Source organism: Cyprinodon variegatus, unplaced genomic scaffold (assembly GCF_000732505.1).
Source record: "Cyprinodon variegatus isolate N-32 unplaced genomic scaffold, C_variegatus-1.0 Scaffold1043, whole genome shotgun sequence".
Classification (NCBI taxonomy): Eukaryota; Metazoa; Chordata; class Actinopteri; order Cyprinodontiformes; family Cyprinodontidae; genus Cyprinodon; species Cyprinodon variegatus.
Window position 1 is genome coordinate 113074 of NW_015151496.1, and position 14362 is coordinate 127435.

General features: G+C 37.9%; 1 protein-coding gene across 2 annotated transcripts in view; it reads left to right on the forward strand.

Moving 5' to 3' along the window:
• LOC107101000 (tumor necrosis factor ligand superfamily member 10-like) overlaps positions 1-14362 on the forward strand; it is a 95213-nt gene that overhangs the window by 33543 nt on the left and 47308 nt on the right. The gene's annotated exons all lie outside the window — the stretch shown is intronic.

The window sequence follows — 14362 nt, forward strand, 5'->3', positions numbered from 1 at the left end:
AACAAAATTTTGTTCTGTTTGTTCATTTCCATTCTATAAAGTGCAGCAGTGATCAAATGTAAACAGTGTGGATGAAAAAACATTGTGCAAAAAACACATTGATATGGAAGTTCAGAGCATTAATATATATGCTATTTTGGTGTGGTGTTATCAGTGCGAAGCAGAGTCTGTGACATGATTTAGAGTTTTTTTTACACAGTTTGGCAGTCTTATGACAGAGGGGAAGAAACTTCCCACAGGGCAGCAAGGAGAACAGAAATGTGGACCAGACTGAAAAAATGTGCTGTGGAGCCCTTTTGCTGTGAGGCGCAGCACCATATCTGTAGCAGTAAAAGACATCGACTGACTCAAAGCCCAAAAACATGGATACCAAAATAAGTAAATTATCAATATCCTCTGATGAACATATACAACACTTGTTTTTTTTAATCTAAACTTATAATTGACAGTATCGTACTGTTACCCAAGTATCATGACACATATGATATCGCAACATCCATGCGACTACTCACCCCTACACTGGAGGCAGGTAACCAATCAGCTCGAGGAATTGTACTGAATGTCCCTCCCCTTTGCGAACATGTTCTACATGAGACTTTACAGATGCATACTGTGTAGAATTAAAATTGAACTACATTTTTCGATCTGGTTTATGCCAGGTTAAAAAAAAAATATTTTGGAATTTTTATTTTAACAAACCCACATTTTATGCACGAATCAGAGTTGCTAATAAAGTTGCTCAATTGCTAATAACCAGGCAACCGGACTTAGGTTTAGATTTTCTAAGAAATATTTCCACACATATCCAGGAATCTGTACGTCACTTCTGTTGAATAGACTCTTTGGTGTCCAGTCTCCTGGAGACAAAGACTATTGGGTATGTGACAAAACATTTTAAGAAAGCTGAACTAAAGTCCAGTTGCCTCCTATTTAAATCTGTTTTGTGGCTGCCACGACCCAGACGACTGAGAATGAACACAGACGTGTAACAGCCACTATAATTTAAATATTTTAATGTGATGCCACCTGAACTGTCTGAAAAGATCACGTATTGCTTTCGTTTTTTAAAACCGAAACAGAATTGTCAAAGCGGTGCTATTCTTACAGCTAGTCCACCCCCTTTTTTCACATTGATTTTAGTTATTTTAACCAGTTTAAAATAAAAAGCATTCATATCCATTGGAAACAGAATTGTATCAGAGGATATTGAATGTTGTTACATGTGTTGCTGTTTTCTCTTTAAAAAAACGTCCATCTTTGTATGCTTTACTCTTGGACTATGTCATTTTTCCTTTTACTCAGAATGAACTGATTAGTTTTAGATGGTCATGGGGATTGCCACCGCTGGGACACCCAACCAGACATTGTCAAACCATAAAAACTTTATTAGTAAACTGCTTTAAAGCAGACAATGCTGAAACAAAGTGTGAATAATGTGCAAGAGTAACTTTGAGTTTGATGATTTAATAAAATCAGCTAAAACGAGGAGGTTCGTCTGTCTCGTTTTCAGGCTTTCCATTGCTTTAAGAATTTATTTAATTTTCTATAAACTCTTTATCTGTGCACTAAAGGTAAGGGAACAATTAGTGACAACGTTACAGAACCATACTCCAAAATAATGTTAGTTTAAGAGCCTTAAACATATAAAATGTTCTGGTTATACTGGAAATGAATGAGCGTTTCTCAGGCTCAGCAGAATGTGAGGAGTATGAGAGAAACTATTGAGTTTAAGGGGGAAGAAAACCTGCCAGTTGGAAGATTATGTTCTCCGAATTAATTATCACCGTAACTGAATCTGTGGGTTACTTTTGAGTCACTGACTCAGAGTTAAAGTTACCTTTTCTTTCCGGACTGAAAACCACAGAGTTTGTATCATCTGAGGGTTCAAGGGGTTTTTTACTTAAGCAGTTCCTGAATCAAATACCCACATTTATCTTTATAAACCAATACTGGATGGGAAGCTGTATGTAACCTTTGATTAAGGGATCGAAATGGGTCAGATCTTCTAAGGTTTTAAAAGCATAGCTTGTTTTGAATTGACGGCGGCATTATTCAGATTCCACATTGCTAATCCACAAGCTTACAGTGCAGCACAGTATTTATTTATTTACACAACACAATAATACTTGTTGAGGTATTTCAGTCTGATTAAAGTACTTTTTTTTTATGGGCGTGCTTTTGTAGTAGTGGTTAGCGCAAACGACCCATGTGTTGAGGCCTAATTCCTTGATGCAGGCGACCCGGGTTTGAATCCAGCCTGTGGTCCTTTCCTGCATGTCTCTCTTATCCTGTCAGCCTACTATTCATAAAACGAGCCACGAGTGCCGTAAAAACTCAAAAAAATACTTTTTTATCGCCGTATCACTGTGTTTTCTCCCATTTTTCTGCGTTGATGTCACGGCCTGCAGGCGCATTTCAAGCCGAGCATCAGTTTTAGTTTCACCTTATGGATGTTTTCGTTTTTCTGGTAGATTCTTTTCAGCTTGAGACACTTTGTGGCTGCAGGCCGAGTTACACAACATGACAAAGCGGGTTCCACCGTGTTCCTCAATGGGGTTTTTTGATGATTCTTTTGCGCTTTTGTTTGCTCCCGCATCCTTGTTTGCTTTATGGGCCGAGAAATGGCCAGCGAGGGCTCGGCTGTTGTTTTGCTCTCTGCTCCCTGCCTTATTTGTTTTATCACAGAGAATAGAAAGCATTGTCCCCAAAAGCAAACTCTCTCCTTCCCTGTTCTTGCTGTTTCTCCTCCAAAAGACACACGTACTCGTTCCAGAACTCTGCCTTGTTGGATTTTAGTTACGTGGCTGCTTCTCCTCTTCCTAATCCTCTCAAATGAGACCTCTGCGCTGCCAAGGAACTCTACACACTCAGGCAAACACACAGACGTAGAAACACAAAAAATTGGGGCCAGCTTTCCAAGTGGCCCTCTGAGATATTCTTTTCAAGGTTCGGTGTCCTGCAAAAGCCAAGCCCGCACACACAAACTAGACATACACACCTAGAACAGGCCACACACGTAATACATGCGCGCATGCACGCACATACACACACCGAGGGAGGAACAGTGCAGCATTGTTTGCCGCTTCCTGAGAGAGTCGGCATCATGATCGGCTCTCTCTGGAGCCCAGTCAGTCAAACCAGAACGGACAGATATGAGAGACCCCATGCCTTCTGGCGGAGAATACAGAAATAATGTGCTTTCAGGTAGATCACTTAAATCTGTGCCTTTTGCCTGTAGCAGGGATGATGATTCCCTAAAGCTGACATTCTGGAGTCTATCTGCAGTACAAAAAGATGTATAAAGGATTTCACATGAGGTTCTGACATTGCAATGCATGTCTTTTTCTAGTGCTTTCATTGTTTTTGGCTTAAAGCAACATCTAAAAGAAATATTCTTGGAAGTTAATGCACAACAGAAATAATTTTGTTTATTTTATAAAGGGTTCTTCAGAGAGGAATTGTGCTTTTTCTTTTTTTTCCAAATGCCTAAAAATATGAGATCTAACATGGGAAAAAAAATCTGAGGTTGATGTTTGATATGCCTGTAGAGAAATAATGCCGTCAAATGGAATGACCAGGGTTTCTCTAGATCCTTAGCGAAATGCTGCAGAAATGTGTGAGCTGCCAAAGGAAACAAAAGCACGTCACAATCAGGCAGAAATGATCAAAGCAAAGATGAATAATAACCTAGAAAAGATGTTTCACGATTTAGCCTTTTTGACTGAAACTCAACTCTGTTTAGGGTTTATTAAAGGTAAATTTAATCTGCTTTCACCTTGCATTGACGTGTTTAAGATATTCTTCCAGGGTGAATTTCTTGGTGAGCTACATTACCATATAAAGGTTCCTTAGCAGTGCAGTTTTTCTTCACATCCTTATAAAACAACAAAGTTTTGGAACACGGAAGGTTTTTAGGCACTGCTAGAAAAAAGGCTTAATGTGGAAAATCAAAAACCCACCACAGGCCCTGCTTATCATCTTCTATTCTGCTATTCCTCTATTTATTCTGTGTGTTTTGGCTTATCTATAAACTCAGGTCTGCCAGGAGGATCATCAGATCTCACCTTCGCTCCATCCAGGAATTTTACAGGTCTTGGGTCAGGAAAAGAACAGCTAACATCTCTGCAGCCCCCACACATCTTAATACAATTCAGTTCAGTTTATTTCTATAGCGCCAATTCATAACACATGTCATCTCAAGGCACTTTACAATTCACCAGATCATACCGTCAAACTGATTCAAAGTTTTCTATCTAAGGAAAACCAGTTGATTGCATCGACTCATTGACTCGGATTCAATCCCTCACACTAAGCATGCTTGTAGCGACAGTGGAGAGGAAAAACTCCCTTTTAACAGGAAGAAACCTCCAGCAGAACAAGGCTCAGTGTGAGCGGCCATCTGCTGAGGCCGACTGGGGTTCTAGAAAACAGAAGCAGAGATACAAAAAGCAACTGTAAAAGGTGAGCCAACTCCCATGTCAGAGGATGAATAAAGCGCATTCAGCCAGTCACAGTCAGAGAAACAGGACTACACTGAAAAACATGCCGATCTCGAACATCTATAAACAAAGGTGTTGATGGCAGCAGCACATATGATATTTCATATCTTAGACAGAGACGGTTAAATGTGGAAACTTTAGCTTTGTCTAACTTTGCGTGACCCTATAGGACCCTGTTATAGGACCCATTGCAAAGAACATTTGCAGACACTCTCACTCACTCCTCTTCTTTTGACTTTTGACCAGAGAAATATCTCATCTTGTTAAACCTCACGATACAGAGTTACATCATTTCTCGTGTCCACCAAGTGGTTGGGGAGTTTTGTTTTTGCCTTGTGGGATTTTATAACCTCTTTTTGGATTTGAAACAGGGGTGGGAGACTAATAGCTTAGGACTTAGAGGGGGGGAAAAAGGCCAAGTCATGAGAATAATCATATTGTTCAAATCACTACTGGGTGGAACTTTAGAAACTTTGGAAATATTCAGTTTAAAAAAAATCTAAAATATAATTTAATTTTGAGTGGCATCATTTACAAAAACAAAAAAACAAACACAAAAAAAACTATAATATAATTCCAACGCAGATTTTGGATCGCTTTTAAGATTACATTTTTTTGTTTTTAATCTTTGTAATTGTGAGTGGTTAATTAAACCTAACAGAACTAATTCCCCAAATACACAAAAAAATAAGGTCTTAAAAAGGGTGGACTGTTGTCATGTCACAGAGTTGTTTCTATTAAGTCTCTGATGAGCTAATTTCACAATGAAATGCAAAAAGACTGTTTTGCAACTTTAGGAGATGGGTCAAGATTGGCAAACTCTGTCAGATGAACTCAGCAGAGAGAGAAGTTTTAAGTCAAACCTTATGGGTTTTTCAAAGGCAAGCTACCAGGTCATGACAGTATTTAAAAGCTCAGTTCTGTCTCTGGATGCCTATAAACCAGTACTGGCTTACAAATTCACTCACATTTTCCCTTCATTTAGCTGTTTTTAAGCAAAAACAGAATTTTTATCTATGCCAGGTTTTGGTTGATATCGATTAATGAGCCAGTTGCTGAAATTGGCCTTATAGATTGGCCTGCCAATTAATTGATCAGTGTCTAATATTGACAGCCTTTTTCTTTTTTTTTTTTCTCTTTTTTTTTTTTTTGCTTTAGTCTACCTGTTTTTTTGTTGTTGTTGTTGCATTTTTAGTGTTGATTGATTAACTTAAAGTGGTCAATTACGTAGATTCTGCTCAATACAGATCAACACTGATCTGTCCACAATACAGATCAACACTTCTCTATATTTTTGCAGCCAGATCAACAGTGATATGGCGCCTTATTAAAAGGATGCAGAGAAATAATCTTTAAATAAAAAAGTAAACTACTAAAATGCCCTGATGCTTACATTTTAATAAAAAAAATATTCAGTGACATTTACTGAAAAAAATCCCCTCTGTGCGTCCTTGACCTTTCCTTTTTTCCCTATCTTTTAACATTTTTAATTTACAGCTACGTAGGGTTTTCCCTTTTTACAAAATGTTCTCCCTTTTTCAATAAGATATTGTCTATATAACATATTTTTGGACAGCAATTTATTAAAACTTCTCAGTAAAACAATTTAATTTTTTAAAAATCATGCAGTAGAAACCTTAAAACCACAACAAATAAATTTAAAAATATTTGGGGCTCTCTATGATCATTTAAGCCTGTGTGTCAAAAGACGTAACACCTCAACAACAACAAAAAAGGAGAAAAAAAGTATTAGTTTCTAAGAATGAAGAATCTAAAAAGACCAGTTCTGGAGCATAGACCTGATATTTTGCACTCTAAATAGCCTCTAAAAAATTCAGAAGAAAAAAAAATGCTTTTTCTGAAAAGAATCTTTCAAAAATATTATTTTAGTAGAATCTCCAATACACTGAAAATATGAAACAGGGACGTAGCTGTCCATGTTAGCTTTGAGCTAACCTAGCTCAAAGCTTCATATTTCTTCATATTTATTCTTATATCCGCCTTTATATCCTGCTTATTTATATTAAAAGAGACATATGGCAATAATATAATGCATTACGTGCATTAGCAGAACTAGCTGAAAGAAGCTAACAGTGCTTTAAATAGAAATCGCATAGACAGGGATTAAAATTTTTATTAGTTTACATAAAAGAAAAAAGAACCTTTTTAGCAAAGGAGGTGCAAGATACATAAACTTATGAAAAACAAGGTTTACCATAAACTAAATGGTGAAAAGTTTCTTCAAACCATTTGCTAAACAAACGCTTGAGCTCTATGAGATTAAAAAATAATCTCATAGAATCTCTCATAGAATAATCTCAAAAATTGAAAAATAAATAAATAGGCTAAGTTATGGACACTGGTGACTGCTACTAGTTTGATTTGCCAGGTATAATGCTGACAAGAGGACACTAAATAATATTTATCAGCTACTTTCAGCTTGAGTTTGAAACAGATGATTTTAAAGAGTATAATTATATGTTTGCTGCTATTATGCCTCTTTTCGCATTGTTTCAGCTTTGCTCTGGTACAAGGTGGTTAATAAGCTACATGTAGTTAGTATAACAATATAACTTAAGCTTGTTACAGATAAGTTCATAATCAAATCATAAAATAGGTCTACAGAAAGCTACACTGTCCCATTGTCAGTATAGTGGACTTAGAGGCTGTAAGGCTATCAAACAATCAAAAATGTTTGGTTAAAATAGACGTACAGTCACAGCCAAGAGAGTAGCAGACCATAGCTCCTAGACTTGTTAAGATAATAAAAATGCAGATAAGACAGCTTATTTCTTGCAGAATAGCGTTGTGATATTTCAGTTTGAACACCAGAACACTCCATCTGCAGGCTTAAGGAGACTGCATATATTTTAAACTGTTTACATGGGTTTAAAAGCTGAATGAGATGATGTAAGTCTGTATTATTTGGATGCTTCTGCGCTGTGCTGGCAGAAAAAGCCAACACACCAAGGCTACACACAGTTTTTAAGATGTTTCATCCAAAGAAAACAGCGGCTACTGGGACCCAAATTCAGATGAGAAAAAATATTGTAGGTTTTCCTGAAATTTCTCTAGATTAGCAACTCATTTTCTCTTAGCTTTTTTTGCAGACAATATGAAAGTAATTCATGCTTTATATAAAAAAAGGCTAATAGAAATGAGTTTCTCTCTATGTTTCTGGCTTCATCCCCCGACCTTGTGCTTCCTCACTAATGGAGCCAACAGTTTACTTCTAATCTGGTTTTAGCTGAGGGCTGTGATAGTAATGGACTTTATCTCCCTGCTAACTTTGGCAAGACTGTTTCCCATAATAGATCAAATACTCCCTACCAACACTGTCAGAACTTAATGGTCACTCTTACCTGCATGAACACACAAACATGTATGGCCTTAAAAGAGAAACTTTCCCCCCCTCATATTAAAAGAGGCTCTTCATTGACAATAAATCCTTCAACCATATCCACCTAAACAGGGAGTGTATTTTGGAAGAGTCACCAGAAAGAAACTAGGGCCTTCTTACACTCCTTTTTCTTCTGCAGAGAAATCTCAGATCTTCTCATGCATGTGGGAACCTCCCCAATACTTCAGCCGGTGGTAGCTTTCATCGCACCCCTCACAATAGACAGAGTGTCTCTGCCCAGACTCTACTGTCAGCAGTTTTTCTTGGGAAGTGTCCTGATTATACGCAGATGATCCGCGTTGACCTACTGTGCTCTCTTTGTGTCAGTGCAACACCGAAAAACAATGGGGAACATATGAAGCTAGAGGAAAATTGGTCCCAAAGAGATACTGGGAAGGTTGCACATTGACATGTACTCCCTCCCTTTTGGCTTCAGCCTTACACCATGCTTTTACTTTCTCAGCTCTATACTTTCTGTTGTATTGTGCCATTGGTTTCAAGAGGGCTTTTTTTGTCTATTACCAACAAACTATGTATTTACATCTGGTTCAACAAACTCTATAAGGCTACGTTCACACTGGAGCCTGAAGTGACCCAAATCCGATTTTTTTTGCCCACTCGCGACCTGGATCTGATCTTTTCATGCCAGTCTGAACAACTTAGATCCAATTTTTTTCCAATCCGACCCAGGCCACTTGGCTATGTGGTCCTGAATCCGATATGAATCTGATCTTTTCATATGCGACCTGTGTGTGAACGGCCAGGTCGGATAAATCCGACCTGAACATCATTAATACCCGACAGTGGTCACTATTCTGTGTCTTGCTACGCAGAAGCGGCAAGAAAAACAACAACCATGGCAGATGATGATGCAGTATTTATGTTTAAACATATTGAAAAGATTGAGTTTTTATGGTTAGAAAAGACAGCTAGATGCGTGCCGGCATTACCATCCATGTGTACTTCCGTATACATAGAGCACGCTTGCCTGTGATGTCATTGCGTCCTCTACTGCGCATGCGGGACACTTGTGTTGTATGACTGCAGTTCACACAGGAGATCACATACAAGTCGAATATAGTTGGAAATATGAACGGCAATGCAAAAAAATCGGATGTCTAAAAAAAAATTGGAATTGAGAATCAATTCCTGCAGTGTGAACGTAGCCTAAGATCCATCCCTCCCTCCAGACGTGACCTCTTGCAGCCTCCTAATACTGTCCAGAGCAGGGGTGCCCAACTCCAGTCCTGGAGAGCCTCTATCCTGCAACTTTTAGATATGTCCTTGACTTAACACACCTGAATCAAGTAGATAGATAATTAAAATGTATCTGGAAAAAATGATTGCATATTGGGGAGATAATTAAATCATTTGATTGATCAGGTGTGTTGGACCAAGGATGAATCTAAATGCTGCAGGAAACCGGCCCTCAAGGACTGGGGTTGACCACCTCTAGTCCAGAGCATGTGAACGGAGGGGAGCGCCACGCAATTCCCGCTCACGATGATGTTCGCTCATTCGCTCCACCACTCAAAGTTGCAGCAGGACTCTCTGCTCAAAATCCGCTTAGCGTATCCCTTGATTTTCCTGCCGCTCCAGCGAAATCGCTTTTCAGGAAAAGGCATTTTCTAACATTTTTCCTTCATGTAATTATGCCAGGGCCCTGAGACACAGCGTGTGATTAAATGTGACCGATACATTTGTTTTGTCTTATTTAGCTGGGTGTTAAATTATCCCAGCTGTGAATGTAACACCTTGCTCCATTCATGTTGCCCCGGGTTTCCTACTTAATTAGTCATTTATTTTACTAGACCTAAATCAAACAAAAGTTATTTTACAAATTTTATAGTCAGACATTTTTAATTCACATTGTGAGCGCATCGGAGCGAACTGGAGCGGAGCGGAATCCTCGCTCCGGCCTTTGAATTGAAAACCGCTCTGCGTTCCACCATATTTCTTCCGTTCTGTTCCCCCTCTCGCCCCACGCTCCGCTAACATGCTCTGATACCGTCACCTTTATTTTTTTATTGTTGGGTGTTTTTGGGTGTATAACCCAAAACTCCAGCTGAGCCAGACAAATTTATCTTGGTATAATTTGTCTGAAGAATCCTCTCTAATCTAATCTAATCTAATCTATTCTAATCTAATCTTTAAGTGTTCTCCAGAAAACTATTATTCAGAGATTTTTCTGTTTTTGTTTCTTTGTTTGTTTTTTGGCCATTTTAAATCTGTCTGACTGTTACATCCTCAACCAAAGGCAGAAGTTTTTTCTTGCTGTCCCAGCCAGAAGAACAATGACATAATTCTGTTCTAGCGGCCCTTCAGGGGGGGTTTCGCTGCTTAGTCTCGATACGACCTCAAGGCAGTTGTTTGTTTTTTTTCCTGCAGCATTTCAGAGAAGATTTGTGCTGTTAGTCAGGATTTGGATAGGCTTTGTTAGGTAGGGAAAGCAGAAATGTTTATTTTTTGGGTTGGAAATTCCACCCTTATTTAAGGTGCCGAAATCCTGGATCCGCTATGTGATGGATAGTTTGAAGATTGACTGGCAGAGGCAGTGAGATAATATGAATATTTGTATGATACGTCTTCTAAGTTATACAAAGTATTATACTTCTCTCCTCCTTTTTCTGAAAATCTCTTCTCCTATAAGTTGTGTTTTGTTCTACCTTCTCTGAAAGTAAAACCAACTTTTTACTGGCTCTCTCCATCTTCAGAGGTTCTTACAGAGAATTCAACAAGCTTTAATTCACAGCAATTGTTTCTTCTGCGGTTGTGAAGGTATTGGGCTGGAAAAACTGGATCTATATCAGAAAATCTGGATAAATCGCAATATTTAATGTTTTTTTCCTTTTTCCAGTTTTTCCACTTAATGATTCATGCAGGTTTAATCCCGTGCATGAATATGTCATTTGGCTTTGAGAGAAGACATTTTATCAACACTGACCTTTTACATGGTGTAAACATTAAACCGAGCAGAGGCCGGTAAAAAAAAGAGACATGCTCTAGTCTACCTATAAATTTTCACTGTTTGTCTTGGTGAATTAATGGTCTCAAGTGTAGAATCACTGCTTGCCACAGCTTAGAAAAATAGTCCAAGCCCCAATACTCCCTTAAATAACTATAGGTCCAGTAAAGATTTAAGCTCTCGTCACAGCAAATGTTGTTTTTCTTTTATACGATGTGCAAGAAGGCAAACCATTTCTCTTGCTTGGGTGTGCAGTGTTGGCTAATAGCAATTTAGCTTTTTTTTATTAGAAATGTTGGAAGATTAAGAAATAACTAGTTTTCAGCTAAACACACTCTTGTTGACATTTATTATAAGTTCCTGAAATTGGACAAAAAAAGCTGGATCTAGAAGCTGACACATGCATCCAATTAAACCAAACTAATGACTTGTCCTTCAATGGCGGCACAAATCTGAGTCATCTTCTAAGAAGTGGACGACACGTTGAGCATCTTTTTTTATGTGAAAAAAAAGTGTTTCCCGTAAGCAACCCTGTGTGTCTGGGTTAGGGCAAACAGAGGGAGAAAGACTTGTAGTAACAATCTTATCTCCAAAAGGAACAAGTTGATCCACTCAGGCATCAACATGGACAGTTACTGCAACAGGAAGAAAAATAATCCCTAAAAGATGAGAAATATCATAGAGTTACAAGGCAAGGAAGATGGGAAAGAAAGAAAAAAAGGGGAAGGGATTTCATTAGAGAGGGGAGGTCAAGTGGAAAGAAATTAATAAAACTAAATCAGAGGGTTGAAGGAGTGCAACAGTGTAATCTCTTTCTCATCATCAGCCCTTGTTACAGTCATTAGCTGGACTTTTAGACCGTGAAAACCTCCCTGAAGGATACACATACACACCGGTGCGCCCACATGCACATAACTCCAAGAGCAACTCCAACATTCACCCACGTCGCTTCTCATGGATCTCTAGGGTTCCTACACAGTTTTTATTACAAAAGTCCATTTTCTTTCTGTTTCTAATACATATTCTGATTTTAAAATGTTGCTATAGAAAGCTTTTGGGTCCATTTAGAATAGAAAATAGAATAGAACATCCCTTTATTGTCCCGCAATGGGGTAATTCATTTACAGCGTATGTTAAATTTGTCTTTGTTTTTATTTTTAATTCATCATTTTCACTCTTTTTCATTCATCTGAATTAGCCTCTATCACCATTGTTTCTTTTATTAAACCCCTTTGACTTGAAAAATAAAATATTGAGTTTATTTAACTAAATGCAGATTCTTTAAATCCCAGTTTGTGAAGCTCAGTGCATCATTTTGTTTGTACGTTTCTATAGAATAGTAGTTTTAGTTTCGTATTTTGGCGCAGGCTCGGACTGGGAACGATTTTCGGCCCTGGCATTTTTCCATCTACACCGGCCCACTTAGGGATCATCCGTATTGCCATGGACTAGCGCCACTCACCACATAAGCAGGTTGCCAGATGTCACTGACTCACGTTTTCCAGCCCAAAAAATGTTGCTAGCCACCTGTATATACGAAATTTATACACCAATATCCCAATTTGAACCAAAGTCTATTGATCTTTTGGGCCATAAATGTAAAGAAAAAAATTTTTTAACCATGGACGGCCATCCTAAACTGCCTGATTGGGAAACATCCCAACCTGGCAACAATGCACCTAAGATGGGAAATGTTAGTCTTTAGATGCAAAACCCCATCATACACCGCAACATATTTTTTTGCAAAATATTCTAACATAACTTTGCCAAATATATTGACAAATTTGGTTTAAAGAAAGCATTTTAGTTTTATTATAATTGAGTTTGTTGCAACGATTTTTCGGTTTGAAGAAATATATGAATGAAACTACCAACTTTTTACTTGCTCTCTCCATCTTTTTCTTACAGAGAATTCAACAAGCTTTAATTCTCAGCAATTGTATCTTCTGTGGTTGTGAAGGTATTGGGCCTGAAAAACTGGATCTATATCAGAAAATCTGGATGTGCAGGATTTGCATGACAAGGAAGGGCTATATATACTGCATGCATCATTTAAGTAGTTAACATTGTATTACCTCTTGAGCTCCTTGAGTTAATTACTGTCACAGATAGATGCTTCACCCGGAGAGTAAAGTGTTGGGGCCGGTTTGATCTAAGGAGGGCCGGGCCTCGCACGCTGAAATTAGGACCGGCCCACTGGGCATATGCCCGGTTTCACAGATTACCAGTCAGAGACTGGTTTGGCATTCAACCTATATTTAAAGCTGTCTAAATACTATTTTCATGATATTTTTTCCTCCAGAAACTTTATCACTGATGGTTAAAATGTTCAAATAAAGAACTGGTTTGCTAAATGCAATTTAAGCAAAAAAATGTATTAATAGGAAATTGTCATTTAGAAAATCAAGCAAGAATACTAAGCCTTTTCTAGAACTAGAAAATGATAGAAGCAAACCTTTTCTTTTCCACCCTTTTCAGTTGCGCAGGAACCTGGCCAACTTTTCTTTGCGGCTAAAGATTGCATAGCTTTTCTGATTACACATGGGATTTCACTGCAGTCAGAGTTGTCAAACAAGGAGTTGTGTTTCAGTGACCTGATAGAGGTGATCGCTACATGCTAAACACTTACAACTGGATTTAGATGTTCTTGATAAATGTTCTGTGTAAGAAAATTGTTTTCATCAGTGATCTTCTAGGGTTAGATTGATTTCAGCGGTTTGATGCTGGGAATTTCAGGAAATTAGGTTTTGTTCTTGGAATCTGGAATGTGCCTGCTTTTTCAGTTCTTTTTTTGGTTTGGTTTGTTAGAAGAAACTTCAAATTATCACCTTTTACCAAGATTGTATAGGGTTAGACTCCGAGCCTGGGCTTTCTCTACATGGAGTTTGTTCCTCCACTTGTGTGGTTTCTCTCTGGATACTCCTGCCAATGCACCTCTAAAGGTCTAAAGACATAAATGGTGGGTTAATTTGACTCTCGGAGATATTATGATTGACTTACGACCTTTTTTGGGTGTACCCGGCATCTCTCCCAGTAAATGCAAAGACTATTGTGTAAAAATTTTGTATATTGAGTATTTTAGGAGTATTAATAAAGGTTGCATCGTCTACTTGGACTACTGATTTTCATTTTTTGACAAAACAAGGATAGGAAAAGTTTTTATCCTTTTTAATAAGCCTCTATTGTGTGGATTTATATTATTTACATAATAACAACTTTTTTTCTTGTCCAATCCTTGAAAATACTAAAATGATGAAATTACGAAGTGTTTTATATTTTTTTTGTAGTTTAAATTTTTTTGTTTGTTTTTTACTAAAAAGAAATTAATAAATGAGCATGTTAATGTTCCAGCACGTAGGTTTATATTTACTGCTGCTAATCTGCAGAGGTGTCAACTAACGAAGTACAAATACTTTGTTACTGTACTTAAGTGCACTTTTTAGGTATCTATACTTTACTCCATTACTTATTTTTCTTCCTACTTCTGACTTCTACTCA